The 13,552-nt window shown below is 38.3% G+C and overlaps 1 protein-coding gene and 1 long non-coding RNA gene across 2 annotated transcripts in view; both read left to right on the top strand.

Annotated features, from left to right (window-relative positions):
* Positions 1–1,545: 1,545 nt before the first annotated feature.
* On the top strand, positions 1,546–3,347 carry LOC137990771 (uncharacterized). The gene is made up of 2 exons (XR_011121556.1): positions 1,546–1,657; positions 1,780–3,347. It is a non-coding gene; the product is annotated as an uncharacterized lncRNA (long non-coding RNA).
* Positions 3,348–9,207: 5,860 nt separating this feature from the next.
* LOC137991643 (low-density lipoprotein receptor-related protein 5-like) overlaps positions 9,208–13,552 on the top strand; it is a 25,055-nt gene continuing 20,710 nt past the window's right edge. The window contains exons 1-2 of the mRNA XM_068836697.1: positions 9,208–10,260; positions 12,477–12,569. The gene's annotated coding sequence lies outside the window, so the exon portion shown is untranslated. The remainder of the gene's footprint in view (positions 10,261–12,476; positions 12,570–13,552) is intronic.

The raw sequence follows: 13,552 nt of genomic DNA, 5'->3' as shown, positions 1-13,552 counted from the left end.
GTTTTTCGTGCTCAATCATAGGAAGTCCATAGAGAATACTATTACAGTAATCGATCCGGGAGATCACAAAAGCGTTTACAATACGTTTAAGATTTACTTTGAATTGGGACATGTACTTTCTAATTCGCCGATATTGCATGCTAGATCTCTAGGCAAACCATAGAGTGGCTGTTAACTTGGCGTTATTTTAAAGAAGTGTATGGCTGTCTTTACAGATCATTGTTAGCGATATTTTATCTAGATAAATTGTTTTTTTGTTTTTTTGTTTTTTGTTTTTTTTTTCATTCTTGGAAATCGAACACGATTTATGTTGCCAAACATAAGGATTAGCACGATTTACAACAGATTACCGACGGTTTTTATCGGTTTTTCACGATTTCGTCATGGAAGTAAGAGACAGTGAATTCGTGACTTTTCTTTCAATTGGCTGTAAATCGTAATTTACCGTTGAAAACCGTTGCAAACCATCTTAAATCACATAAAAACCTTTTGTAAACCGTCAGTGAAACATCGAACGTGTCATTTTAACAAACTTCAAGTGCATTATACAGTTTAAAAGTTCTACCTAAAAGTTTCAGTCTTTCACTATGATCATTGTTGCATGGTTTTTCAGCGAGTTCTTTAAGTCCACAGTCTAGTGACTCCTGAGAAATAACATTAGCGGTCCTTTTTTGTCGCAGGACTCTTTATATGATTTTGCGAGTAATGCCATGTTCAAGAGCACGTTTGTCTAATCTTGTGGACACGATGTGCAAAAATGTTCTCTTCGGGTAGAATAAGTCTGGACATCAGTCAGGGCCGCATGTGACTGGGTCACAGACCAGTGTTTTCAAGCGATAAATGTGTCAATGGATGACTCTCTAATTAAGAGTGACCTCAATCTCGTGACGTTGACACCTTCCATACAATTGCAGCTTGGCCACTTGCATTAGCAAGTGAGCACACCCGCGATATAAGCCTGAGTATAAAGGAAGGAAAATCAAACATTTTTCGTTCTTCTTAAGCTTTTCTTGTGCCTTGAGAATGAGAGTGAAATATAAATAGAGAAGAGCGTACAACCAATCATGTCGCGCCTTTAACCCAGGCCCCTTGGCGAAAACATCAACAATTAAGCAAACGGTAGGTTGTAATGGATTCGAGACGTTAATTTAAAATGCAGAGCTTACAGTAGATGAATTTCTCACCAAAGAAGGGAAAAAGAACCTCGCCTTGTAACCTTTGCGCACAAGTACCTGAGACGATTATTATTTTTTTACTGAAAGTGCAGCTCTCAAGGAGTTCAATTCGAAAACCAAAAGTTTAAATCCCCTCAATTAAATTTTCCTGCAAGAATATATTTCCCATACCCAACATCTTCAATATTTAAGCTAATTTGCAAATATGGAAGCCTAAAGTGTATACCTCCTATTCTTTTCGTTTTTGTTTTGTTTTGTTGGGGTCTTATGGATTATGCATAAAGTTTGTCACTTTGAGGACGAGAACACACGTGACAGTCTGGCTTGTAGACTGGGTACTAGTAATTGCGAGTCATTGTTTTTCAAGTGTCGGCCATTTTGCTTCTAGCGTTCGTCGTTTGTATATAAATCTGCTGTCGTTTCCCCTGTTTTGGGAAAAAATTGAAGAGATTTCCGTCGCAAATTAGTTGTAATTGTTTAAGGTAAGTTATTTCTATTTCAAAATTGATCTTTCGCGCTGTTTCAGATTGGTTTTCTTTCTTTCTTTCATTTCGAAAATTAACTGCACTTTCCTGGCTTGTTTTTTGTTTGTTATTTCATCCAGGTGACGTCGTTGAGTGGAGTTTCCTCGGCGATATCGATACGGGAGTTGTTTACTCACGCAAGCCAACATATCTAGACTCGGCTTGTGTTTAGTGCGGATTGCACTGAAGCTGAGACGCTTTCGCAAGCCCACATTCATTGGCTTGAAATCCGGTGTGCGTTGCACCACATACCTCACAAGTATCTCACAAGCTATCACAAACCAGTATTTATCGGCTTTAAATGTCGATGTGGGTTACACCCCAAACTGAAAGAGTTATTGTACTCTAAAAAATAATTGCATTGAATAAGAGTTTTGCACTCTCAAAGAATAGTATATTTCGTACTCTTACTGCTGTCTGCTACTAGCCGCCAGCATGGGAACAACGATCGAACAGTACCGGTCAACAGCGGTCAAGGATCGGCTGTTACAACAATTTTGTGAAAGCCAAGGATGCATTTTCACGTGTGCGAGGGCGATTTTGGAATACGATGCTTATGATGTTTCGTTTAAATGTGTTTTACTTGCCAACATTAAAACAAGTTGTTGGACATTACAAGTCGTGTAAGGAGGTGATGTTTTGGTTTACACAAATGATGTGCTACAATGTTTACATCCCATTGCTTACAAAGCAAGCAAATGGTGTGGAAGAAAATCCAGGTTCTACAATATTTGATATCATTGATCCAACAACCTTTGTGTGCGCTGACTCTAGTCAAGGAAATGAAGCAATCTTTGGTGTAAATGCTGGTAAGCAATGTGTAGCAATGTCACTTACTGCTATTATATACCATCAAATACAAGATAATTCTACTTTGATAACTCTACTTTTAACAATATTTTGGTTATTGGAAATAATCTATACAGTTCTGTAAGATGTTCTGAGCGAACAAATGACTATTTGCTGTTAGCTGGTGTTCCAGACATGGTTTCAATATTTGTTCATGACATCAAACATTGGTCCATACATGTCTCTTAGAAATTCACTTCTAGAAGTATTTTCAAACTCTTAACTGAATTACAATAATTATTGTTTGTTAACTACTGGCATTAATACACTATATTGTAATGAATACACTTTAACAAATATTGAAACCATCTCTGGAACACCAGTTAACAGCAAATAGTCATTTGTTCGCTCAGAACATCTTACAGAATTGTATAGATTATTTCCAATAACCAAAATATTGTTCAAAGTAGAGTTATCAAAGTAGAATTGTTCAAAGTAGAATTATCTTGTATTTGATGGTATATAATAGCAGTAAGTGACATTGCTACACATTGCTTACCAGCATTCACAGCAAAGATTGCTTCATTTTCATATCAATGATATCAAATATTGTAGGACCTGGATTTTCCCCCACATCATCACCTGTATCTTTAGGTATTGCGAATGCTGTGTGTACCATCAATGTTTATTACTGCTACTCCAGTAGATGCTGCTAGTAACACTGTTGGATTCTCAGGATTCATTGGAGCATGTCTATAGATTTTTACTACAGTGTGGTAAATTGTTTTGATCAAATGGCTTTTCCCAGCACTACCTGACCTCCAGTTATAAATAAATAAACTGGTTCAACATTTTGTGACTTCAGGCTGTTGAGGTTTTCATTTATTTCTAGTCTATAAAAGCACCCTGTTGAAAGCTTTGCATTGCATTTTTAATTATTTAATGATCTAACTGATTCACGTAATTGGTCATCAGATATTCCTCTTGGCTGTTTATACATTGTTATTGCTGATGGACTGTGATTTCCAGTAGTTTGGGAATTTGCACCAAGCTCTGAGGGTACTTGTTTATTGAACATCTACTGATGATTCATCTTAGAATTGTAGTTGAATTTCAGCATTCTCTTGATCATTTATAAGATCCTATTAATAAATGACAGTGTCATGCTTGTTTTTTAGCCATTCTAGTGCTTCTGTTACTAGTAAATAGCTGATAGAGATGCTGTAGTGTGCACCAAAAGTTGTCTAAAGTGTGCAAATTGCAATAAGAGAAAGATTAGCGGCAAGTCATCGATGTAAAATTCTAAACAGGGCATGAAATTTGAAGCATACTGAAGAAACCCATTTCACTGCTGCATTGTGGTAAATTTTCAACCAATCACGCATGGACGCATGGTGGGCTGAATTGGAGTTAAACTAAGCATAAGACCCCAAGTACGCATTGCGGACCTTTTTTTTTTTAATGTCATCCAACTGGCACGATAGATACGTGAACACTTAACACCTGACTCAACATTAAACACTATTTATATTATGCTGAAACTGGAATCCAGATGACTATTTAACACTTTATGGGTTTAGTATTGTTAAAATTCTGCTCTCAAATGACAAACAAATGAATGAAGGTAAAAATATTGGATGCAAAACTAACAATAGCCACAAAATAACCCTCCTCAAAGGTCTGTCGTGACCGTAAAATGACTCTCAATGGCTCTCTTATGAAAAGCCACAAAATAAAAATAGCTTCAATCCTTTCTGATGTTTCCAACTAGTTTTATTTGGGTGTTTCTGTGGTGTTGCATCGCTATGTTTTTCCTAGCAGGCGGTAGTCCTTCCGTAGTCGCTTTGTCAAGACTCAACCAAGCATTGAAGCCCGGACGTCAGTTAATCGAATGTTGTTTGGGTGAAGAAGCGATCGCTGGGAAACGACGGTCGGGTACCTAAGTGACTACATCGTGAGAGGAACGTTAATACGTCTTGTTATTTATTATTACCAAGAGGACCGGTATTCACCTATTCTACGATATTGGAGCACTATTATAGTTCTCATTCCTGAGTTTTGAAACTCAGCTGGAACTTCCTGTTTAAGTACAACCAAAATAGCTTAGAACTACTAATAATGTCCACTGATCACGAACGCAATAGAAGACTCGTCATTTCCATATGTACAAAGAACTCGTTCTCTTAAACAGCAGAGGAAAAGAGAATTTGCAATATGCAATGTTCATTTAATTTAGTAGTGTGTAGTTGAAAGTTACGTTCACTCTGCTGCATCCCAATACGATTTGAAACCAATATTTGAACAACCACGGAAGTCGGCGGTTTTTGAACAATAGGCCATTTCCGAGTTCATGTCTGCCTCCTCTTCAAAGCGAGTCTAAGTGCGAAGCTTTTTTTTTTTTAATGGTAATTAGTTGTACTTTACATATGAATGAAAACTAATTTTCATAAGAAAAACTTCGCACGTCGACTCGATTTGAAGAGGAGACAGACAAAAACTCGGACACGACCTAATGACAGAGGGCAAAGCTCGACTAGATTAGAATCACAATACATTTATTGCTACTGCTAACACTATTGAAATGGACACTGAATACACTCACGCCTCCAAGAAATCATGATTAAACCTAAGTCAGTGGCAGTGTGTCGTTCAGTGTGAACATCCTTTGTGATTCAAGAACGTTTTAACTCAGAACTGCAATCATAAAGTATTTCACTAAGAGCATTCTGGGCTAAGTAGTGAATTCGCCACTATCTCTGTATTATTCCGTCATTAACTTTAAGAAAAGTCATATCGGTAGCCAAGAAGGTTTTGGATGACAGAAGCTGAATTTGAATAATTGAACTGCTCACGAATGCATTTAATGCAAAGTCATGTCGGCTTTATAATTATGCCGAGCAGGTTGGACGGCTGAAGCAGTCATTTCAAACTGAAACACTGATGCCTTCCGCTAGTTTGAAACCTTGTGAAAACGTACATGTAGAATCTCTCCATCAAAATACAAATGCTAATTTTGTTAATAATACACTGCACTTGCTACTTAAAAGCTTGCGAACCTCAGTTTCGTGAACTCGAAAGAGAAGGTAACGAACTAATCTTGTAATGGTTGCGGTAAATAGAATTCAGTGTTAAAACGAGAGACGTCCCTACCGATTTAAACTAGGAAAATAAGAGTTTAACAGATCAAACATTACATATACTGATGTCTAGAACAGGTAAGTAAGTATTCTTTACCCTAAATCCGGTGCATATTTATTCCACGTTGATCTTAGTAACTCAGTCGGGAGTAAGAAGACTCCAATTCAACAAACTTTCTTGCCACTGAGAAATCTTGGCTATGTCGTAGAGAGCGCTTTATCATGTAGGATGTTTTTAAAGCAACTCTTCTTCGTCACAAACAATCCGTTAAACAAGAATCAGTACAAAACTGTCCACTTCTCCTCAAACCGACTCATTCGTAGTTGCTGTTCAATATGCCAATTGATGCTTTTGAACTCAGCCTGGGATCGACGCTTTTTGAAGAACTGAGGGTTAAATTTCCATCGAGCAACTGATATAAGATTGGATGCAGAGCTTTCAACTTTTCTTACCGCCGAATACTTGCTTTCCACTCTGCTAGACCGAAATTCGAAAATGGGTTTCATGTAAGATTTTCCCCATGTTCTGGATCAAACTGATCTTTTAATTATTTCTTTCAGATCTGCAGGTTTCAGTAGGTAAGGAAAGTGATCAAATATACCAGAATAGTTATTTCTACAATTTTCTTAAAAGTACCGTCGCAAGTCACAAGTTTGTTTGTCTATTACCTTATTCTAACTTCGAACTTATGTAGCGAAACCGACTGCCTCAAGATTAGAGAGACAGCATGCATGAAATAAAGTCAAATTAAAACACTTAAATTTACAAAATGCTCTTTTGATAAAAAAAAACCCCTGAGGAAACCGTATTACGTACCCGAACAGAGGAGAGAACAAACTAACCCCCCTATCGAACCCGGGTCGCATTGCTCAGTGGAAGGCTAGTGCTAACCGCTTCACAGAATCTTCTCCCCTAAGCTACCTTCTAGCTAATTTACAATCCGGAGACACTGAAATAAAATGTTAAAGGAACTAATGAACAAGAAAGGGATTCTTCTTTGTCGTTAGGTGTCCACCATTAGTTTACATTAAGCACTTAATGACTGGCCCTAAGGGAAACAGTGAGTTTTGTTTCCCCGAGACCCTCAATGTTCCCCGAGGCGATGGCGTGGGAAACATTGAGGTCGAGGGGAAACAAAACTCACTGTTTACCGAGGGGCCAGTCATTAAGTGTTTTGTTATACCTCCCAACTCAAAATAGAACAATACACAGATAAAAATTATTTGCTTGACATCGGCTGGCGTACAGATTTGCCGCCGTTTCAAAGGTGCACGACCTGATCACGTGTGAGTCGAAAGTTCAAGTTGTTGTTGCTCTAGGGCGTCATGAAGTTTTGACCAATGACACGTGACACGTTCTCCTCCAATCAGAAAAAGTATTTGAGTTGGGAGGTATAACAAACATATTTGTAAACTAGAAAATAAAGTCTTATTATTACTGTGACATTTGTAACGCCTGCTAATAATCTTGCAATGCGCTCATGATAATACAACAGTCTCTGGTGTTGAAGGTACCGTACTCTCCTCAACCTTGCAGATTCATCTTCAGTGATTGCTCCCAACCAGGTAAATTGAGGAAAGAGAGGTTGTATTCTCAGCTTAAAGCTCAATTTCTCATCATCCGTGACTGAACAAAAACTAGGTACGTACTTGTAACGCATATCAGTAAAAATAAATTAAAAGGTGGAAATTATAAGTTCAATGATAGCGTTATCTACTATCGACACTAGAACATGTTGACACAAGAAGATAGCCTCGCGTCCCGAGTGGCTTCTTCTGGCAAATTCTACAAGAAAATGTAATTGTTTCTTTTTCCCGGGTGGGCGTTGAAATATCACTGCGTAACGGGCAATCTTTTTGTCTTTGCAATTGAAGACTTTTTTTGACCAAACCGAAAGTGTCGTCAATCCACGAAGCTGCAAAAGTGTATTGCGTCGGTATTGTCTTGGTAGTTTTTCATGCGTGATAGAAGCGGACTTTTTAAAGTTGTGTTGCATAAATTGAAACTTTTAGTTGCGGTTTTCACTAAATTCAAAGACGCTTGGGAAAATATGCTGTATAGGTTTTAAGCCGTTCTTGTTGCTTTTAATTAATCATCACGTCCAACCAATCTGATCCAATCTTCAATCCAACAAAGAGATAACCCCTCTTCCTAATTATATATAGCAATACGTGTTAAGAAGAGTCTTGGCTTTGCCGGAATGTAAAATTTGGCACCGTATTTTGCGTCTGAATTTGAAAATAGGCACGCATTGCGTACGTCTGGTAGTGCAGTAACGCAGCGCTTTATTCCATATTGTCAATTGAGCTGCGTTTTGTCTTCCAGGAGATTCAATAGTACACGACATTTGGTGTCGTAAATCATTATAGTGCCTGTCTTAGGTAAATAGCCCCCTGAGAAGACATGTGGTTACTAGTAAAATACTAAACCCAAAAGATTGAAGAAAATAAAAGGGAATCGCAGAACATTGGCTTCGAGACTGACATGATAATCATTTTCATGTTCCCTTACAAATTCTTTTTCACCACAAGGTTAAGCGTGAACTCTGAGCCCCTGACAGCTTTCTAAGACAAAAGTTCACTGAAGTTAAGCCCTGTTCGACGTAGCCTTCCACGCAAACACTCTTAGGGCTTCGTCAACGCGTGACGAATCCCTAAGAGTGTTTGCGTGGGCCCATGGGTCCGGCGGGGTTAGTATCTGGATGGGAGACCTCAAAATATACCGGTACCACTTTGTGCCAGGCACTTCTATTTAAACGCAAGGTACAGAGTTCTTTTAGCCTGCTGTGAGCAAGACAAATATTGATGCAGAGGTAAATAAATATTGATACTCAGTTTTTAGGAAGAGCAGAAGGAAGTGTTCAGGAAGTGTCGATCGAGAATAACAATATTTTGCCATGAGCAAAAAAAATTGCGACATGAAAAAAATAAAATATTTGAACCGCGAATATAAAAAGTTACCATCAGCGAAAAACATCTGGGATTTTTCTATTGTACTTTTAGCTGCACAAGTAAAGTGACATCGAATTCAGCGGGCGCAGTGATCAAGTTACCTTGCGTGTACATCTGTGTCAAAATGTTTGCAAGACACCGGGTTTTTGTTTTTGTTAGTTACGGTAATCCTTCGTGTTAAGATATTTCAATTCGTGTAATTTGCTGCTTTACCATGCGGATTGAAGGTGCAGGTGGATTCAAAGAAAGGTTTAAACCGTAAATTACAGCGTACCTGAAGAATGAGAAAATTAAGGATATTAGTACACTCTTCTCAGTCACTCGTAAGCTTAAGTGTCACAGTAAAAGGTTAAAATACATCATCTTTAGCCAGTTCCTGTGGGAATATAATCCATTAAAGTGTAGAAGGCTTTGTCCCAAGTTGAAAAAAATCATGTAAGTCCTTATTAGTTACGTTTATTCGTATCGATTTCTCAAGAAACTTTGACAACAGTATGCCACAAAAGTCGTAGCAATGTCATCAAAATGTGCATGGCAATCAACGGATCTGTGAACCCGCTGTTGATTTCACCTTTATATTGGACTGAAATACGGAAATAGCAACATCAAGGAAAAGAGGCACTGCTCGAGGCTGTGAGATGAGAATGTTATTTTCACATTGCGCGCGAGCTTTCCTTTTGTGAACTTAATATAAAGGGGAGGGTCAGTGAACGCATTATCAAATTCATGTTAGTGATACACGCTTGCACTTTGCGGAGCATAGAAGAGGCAAATCACACTACGACAACACTGAACACAACTTTATTTCAACGTTAAACTCGCTTTGCCCTTTTTAAAGGAAAGCCTCAAAGGCAAAATCTATTTGTAATATAGTACGGCGGCACTGGATGATGCATGTCTTGAAGAACTACAATTATTCAAGGATGATTTCAGCAGAATTCCAGCTTCTTTCGTTCCCTAATAAACGAGTTAAAATCCCCAGACAGTCTTATTCCACAGAACTTGCATTCGTAAGATGAGACCTACGAAAGATTATATGGCCTATAATTCGGGACAGTTCCACCGCCAATCCTTTCTGAGTTGTTCACTTATATCTTAATAAGGTCACATTTACCACTTTCTGTAGAACTATAGCGCGAGCTTCTCTCTACAAGAAACTGCAAGACTTCTGCAGAGTTCAGATTTCCACGACAACACCATTGTCATGCACCGATCAACTCGAAACTTCAACATGTTTTTGCTACTGCATTTGTCGTGTATAGTGGAACAGCACCCCATTTAAACATTTTCCGGTATATTGTCCGTGAACAGGTGTATATCTCAATGGGAAACCTTATACGGACCGCATACGAGCCGGCTGGATATATCTCACAATATGCAATTTAATTAAGGAGACAGCTCGATCAATTGCTGACGAACTGACGTGTTCGCCGGATTTTCCGGTTTGCGATAGATATTTCATTCACCAGTGGCTTGTAAGAAGTTGTGTTTACGCGCGAAATATTTAATATTTACAACGAAATGTCCCCTTTATAGCCATGGGGTTAAATGTTCCGCAATCGTTACTGCCCTCGCAAATCATTCAAAAATTATGCGCGAAGCAAAATGGTAATTATCATATTGAATGAAAATGTTCTTTGATCAGGTCGGGATAAAAAGTGGCAGGAGGCAGCGCTTGGCGAGGTAAGTTAAATTTTTCTTAACACTCTTTTTGCATTGATGCGATGTTGGCCGTCTCAACTCAACCGAACGCAGCGGAAAACCATCGATGTGAGTTGATCATGATTCTCAACGCTAGATACAACCGTATATCGTTATCAAGAACGACTTTAACTAAATTTAAATAACTTTTTAGAGTTAACACTCGTACCAAAGACAAATGACGTTAAACACGCGCACTAAAGACACTTTACACAGACGCTCGCTTGCACATCAGATAGTGTGTATGCAAAACGTTGAAGGTTTTTGTCAACTTGCCTACGTTGTTTACGCGATGAGGTCACAGCTAACAGGCTTCATTACAATATGACGCGCTTCATCAGCTGTTTTTGGCAGAGAAGCAACCATGTATCACTAAATATCCAAAAAAAAAGCCACAAACGATCTTGTGACTACAGTATTCGCTGTATGTCTCGACAAAAGTTGAAGTTCAAGTTTAAGTTCTTTTATTCACACTTATTCAACTACAATGCAACAATAAGAGTAAAAAAAGAAATATGTACGGCTCGTTCAGACGTAAATTGTATCTGCAGATTTAGAAAATCGGAAAGCCGTTTATCTTCCAAGTTCGATTAATAACAATTAACATCCTCTTGTGGCCTAAATGTCTTGGTTTGTATTCTCTATTATCCTCGAACTTCGATGAATATGTTTTGAAAGTGCTTTGACGCATCTATAATAGCGGCTCTCGAAATTGGTTAAGAAAACAATGCCCCGCAAACAAACAGAAACTGTAGAAACAATAGACCAATCCGTGTTTACGTAGAATGTTTTCGTCATCACATTATTACAAGTAAGTTCTCAAATAAAGTGGCTTTCGGCAAACTAAAAAGTATTCAATTGAACGAAATTGCCTTATTGAGCAAATAAAGAAAAGAATAGGGTCAAAGAATGCGAATGGAAAGGCCTCTGAGCGCAATCTCTTAACATCCAGCCGTACATACGTCCGGAAATGTTAAGACTTTTGAATGGGTCGTTTAATGGCACTTTTTTAGTCGTTTAATATTGGACCTAGGGTATTAGCTAGTCCAAATATTTTCGTTCAATTATGTTTTTAACTGATTTGTTCGCTTGTGATGCAGTTAATGACATCAGTGACGTGTTGGAACCCTTGGCTTTTTCTAAGCAAAAGATCTTCGCATTTAATGAAGGAGCAGTCGTGGCTCGGTTGGCTAGAGCGCGGCTTTCGGAGCAAGAGGTCCCCGGTTCGATCCTCGGTGACTTAAACGTCCGTTTCGACTATTTTCTGATCCTTGTAACTATAGCTTTAAATACCCGTAAAACGGAGCACTGACAGAGGGAGAGGGGGGTAAAGGGAGCACCGTCGGCTTCCATTGACACCAGCCTGGTAGCTGAAGGAACTACCGACGTTAAATAAAGTTACTTTACCTTTACCTTTACCAAACTAAGTAGTTTCAAAGAAATGATAATAAAAAAAAAAATGTAGACTTGAACGGGACCAAAACGCGGAGCGGTATAATTGCGCTGTACACAGCTCTGCCACAAAGCTTCCACTGACGTAATTTGCAGGTTTTTTAATATCGCCACTCACAGCACATTGAGTCCCGTTTTGTTTTTCCAGGCTTCCTTGAAATTGATCAAGTTACTCCACTTTAACTGCGATGATCAATAACAGAATTTATTACAATATTCTCCCTCCAAGACATTACAAGACCTAGTGCGGAAATTTGCATTGTTTGAATGAAGGATCTGAACCCTTCCTTCATTGTGAAATGCATCGATTTAACCGGGCGCTTAAATTAACCAGATACCTTTGTTTAAATGAGTATATATGGGAAAAGATGAATGCAAAAATCAGTCTTGCTGTACATATCTCAGGGGTTTTTTCTATTTTTCTCGCCTTTTCATTTGTTTTCCATGTCCTGTCTTTATGAACTCCTCGGCAACTAATTCACTGGAGATTACTTATGTTTGGGTATTAAATACCCCACTCTAATCTGGCCAGAAAGAACACAATACAATAGAATACGTGAGCAGCATTCTGGCGGTTTTAAACAAGTTTTGTTTGTCATACAACCGTTCAACTTTTTTTTTTTATTGGATGACTTTTCCGGTAATCCCTTGTATTATTCTGCGCTCACTCAAGTTGCACAACTGAGTGTTGGTGGAATTTGCCCACTAATCAGACAGCAGTGTTGGTCTTTATATGTGTTTTGCAGATAAACAGGAAAATTAGTTTCAGGGTCAGGTCTCGAATGCTACCAGCAGCTGGCGTCCACCAGAACCAACTCTAAAATCGAAACTTTTGCAAGGTAACAACAGTCATATTTGGTTTTTGTGTAATTCATGGACAAAAGGTCTTCTAGGTGCTTCAACTTGTGATACTGAGTAAATTAGTTTCACGAATAGTAGTCCTTTGGCATGAACGGAATAATGTTTTCAAACTCCGTGTCTAGTGTATAAAGCCCCTTTCTTTGTGAACAAAGACTGAGTTGTTTAAAATCAAGTTGCTGCAATTTTCCTTAGTTGCATTTGACTAAACCTTAACTCTTGGCATTTGCCCTTTATAAATGATAGTTGAATGGCACACTGACAACTCTTTTTTCTTCATTTGCTTCTGTAAAGTTTGCGTGAGTGGTCAATCTTTTTATGAGCATAAGAATGCGGCTAATATGACCTAATAAAGGGTTTAGCGTCTTTCCCCTAGCCGGTATTTTTAGAAAAGCATTATTGGTGAACGGCTAAAAGGAGGGGATTAACGTTTCACGCACCTTTGACTGTGTAAACTGTTACGAAATAGCGGATCGATCTGACAGTCTTTGTTAATAAAAGCCTGATTTCAACTTGCATAGACAGTACGCAAACGTATCATTGATAATTAGAACGGGCGTTTCATTTGGGCAAGACTGAGTCAGCATGACATAATAAACTTATGAGTCGCTCAGTTCATTTCTTACCTTTTGTTAGTGGATGCAGACATGGGCCTGCAATAATGAAGAATAAATGAAAACAATGCCCTTATAAAAAAGCAACGAAAGGGCTAAAGAGTTGGATTCATGCATCAAGTCATGAAGTGATCCAACGGAATCTTGTTTAACATATATATATATATATATATATATAGGAAAAAGACATTGCTCTAAAGCAAAAGACGACTTAGCTAACAACTTGGAAGATGACGTCACTTTGTAGAATTGCAACTGCTCGCGTGCCTCTGTTGATGATGCCGAAAGCAAATGGAAAAAAAAAAAAAAGAAAAAGTATTTTATGCCCTTTCTCTCTCTCCAAATGAGGA

This window comes from Montipora foliosa, chromosome 2, assembly GCF_036669935.1.
Source record: "Montipora foliosa isolate CH-2021 chromosome 2, ASM3666993v2, whole genome shotgun sequence".
Taxonomy (NCBI): Eukaryota; Metazoa; Cnidaria; class Anthozoa; order Scleractinia; family Acroporidae; genus Montipora; species Montipora foliosa.
The sequence above is the reverse complement of the archived record's forward strand: the minus strand, read 5'-3'. Positions and strand labels throughout refer to the sequence as shown.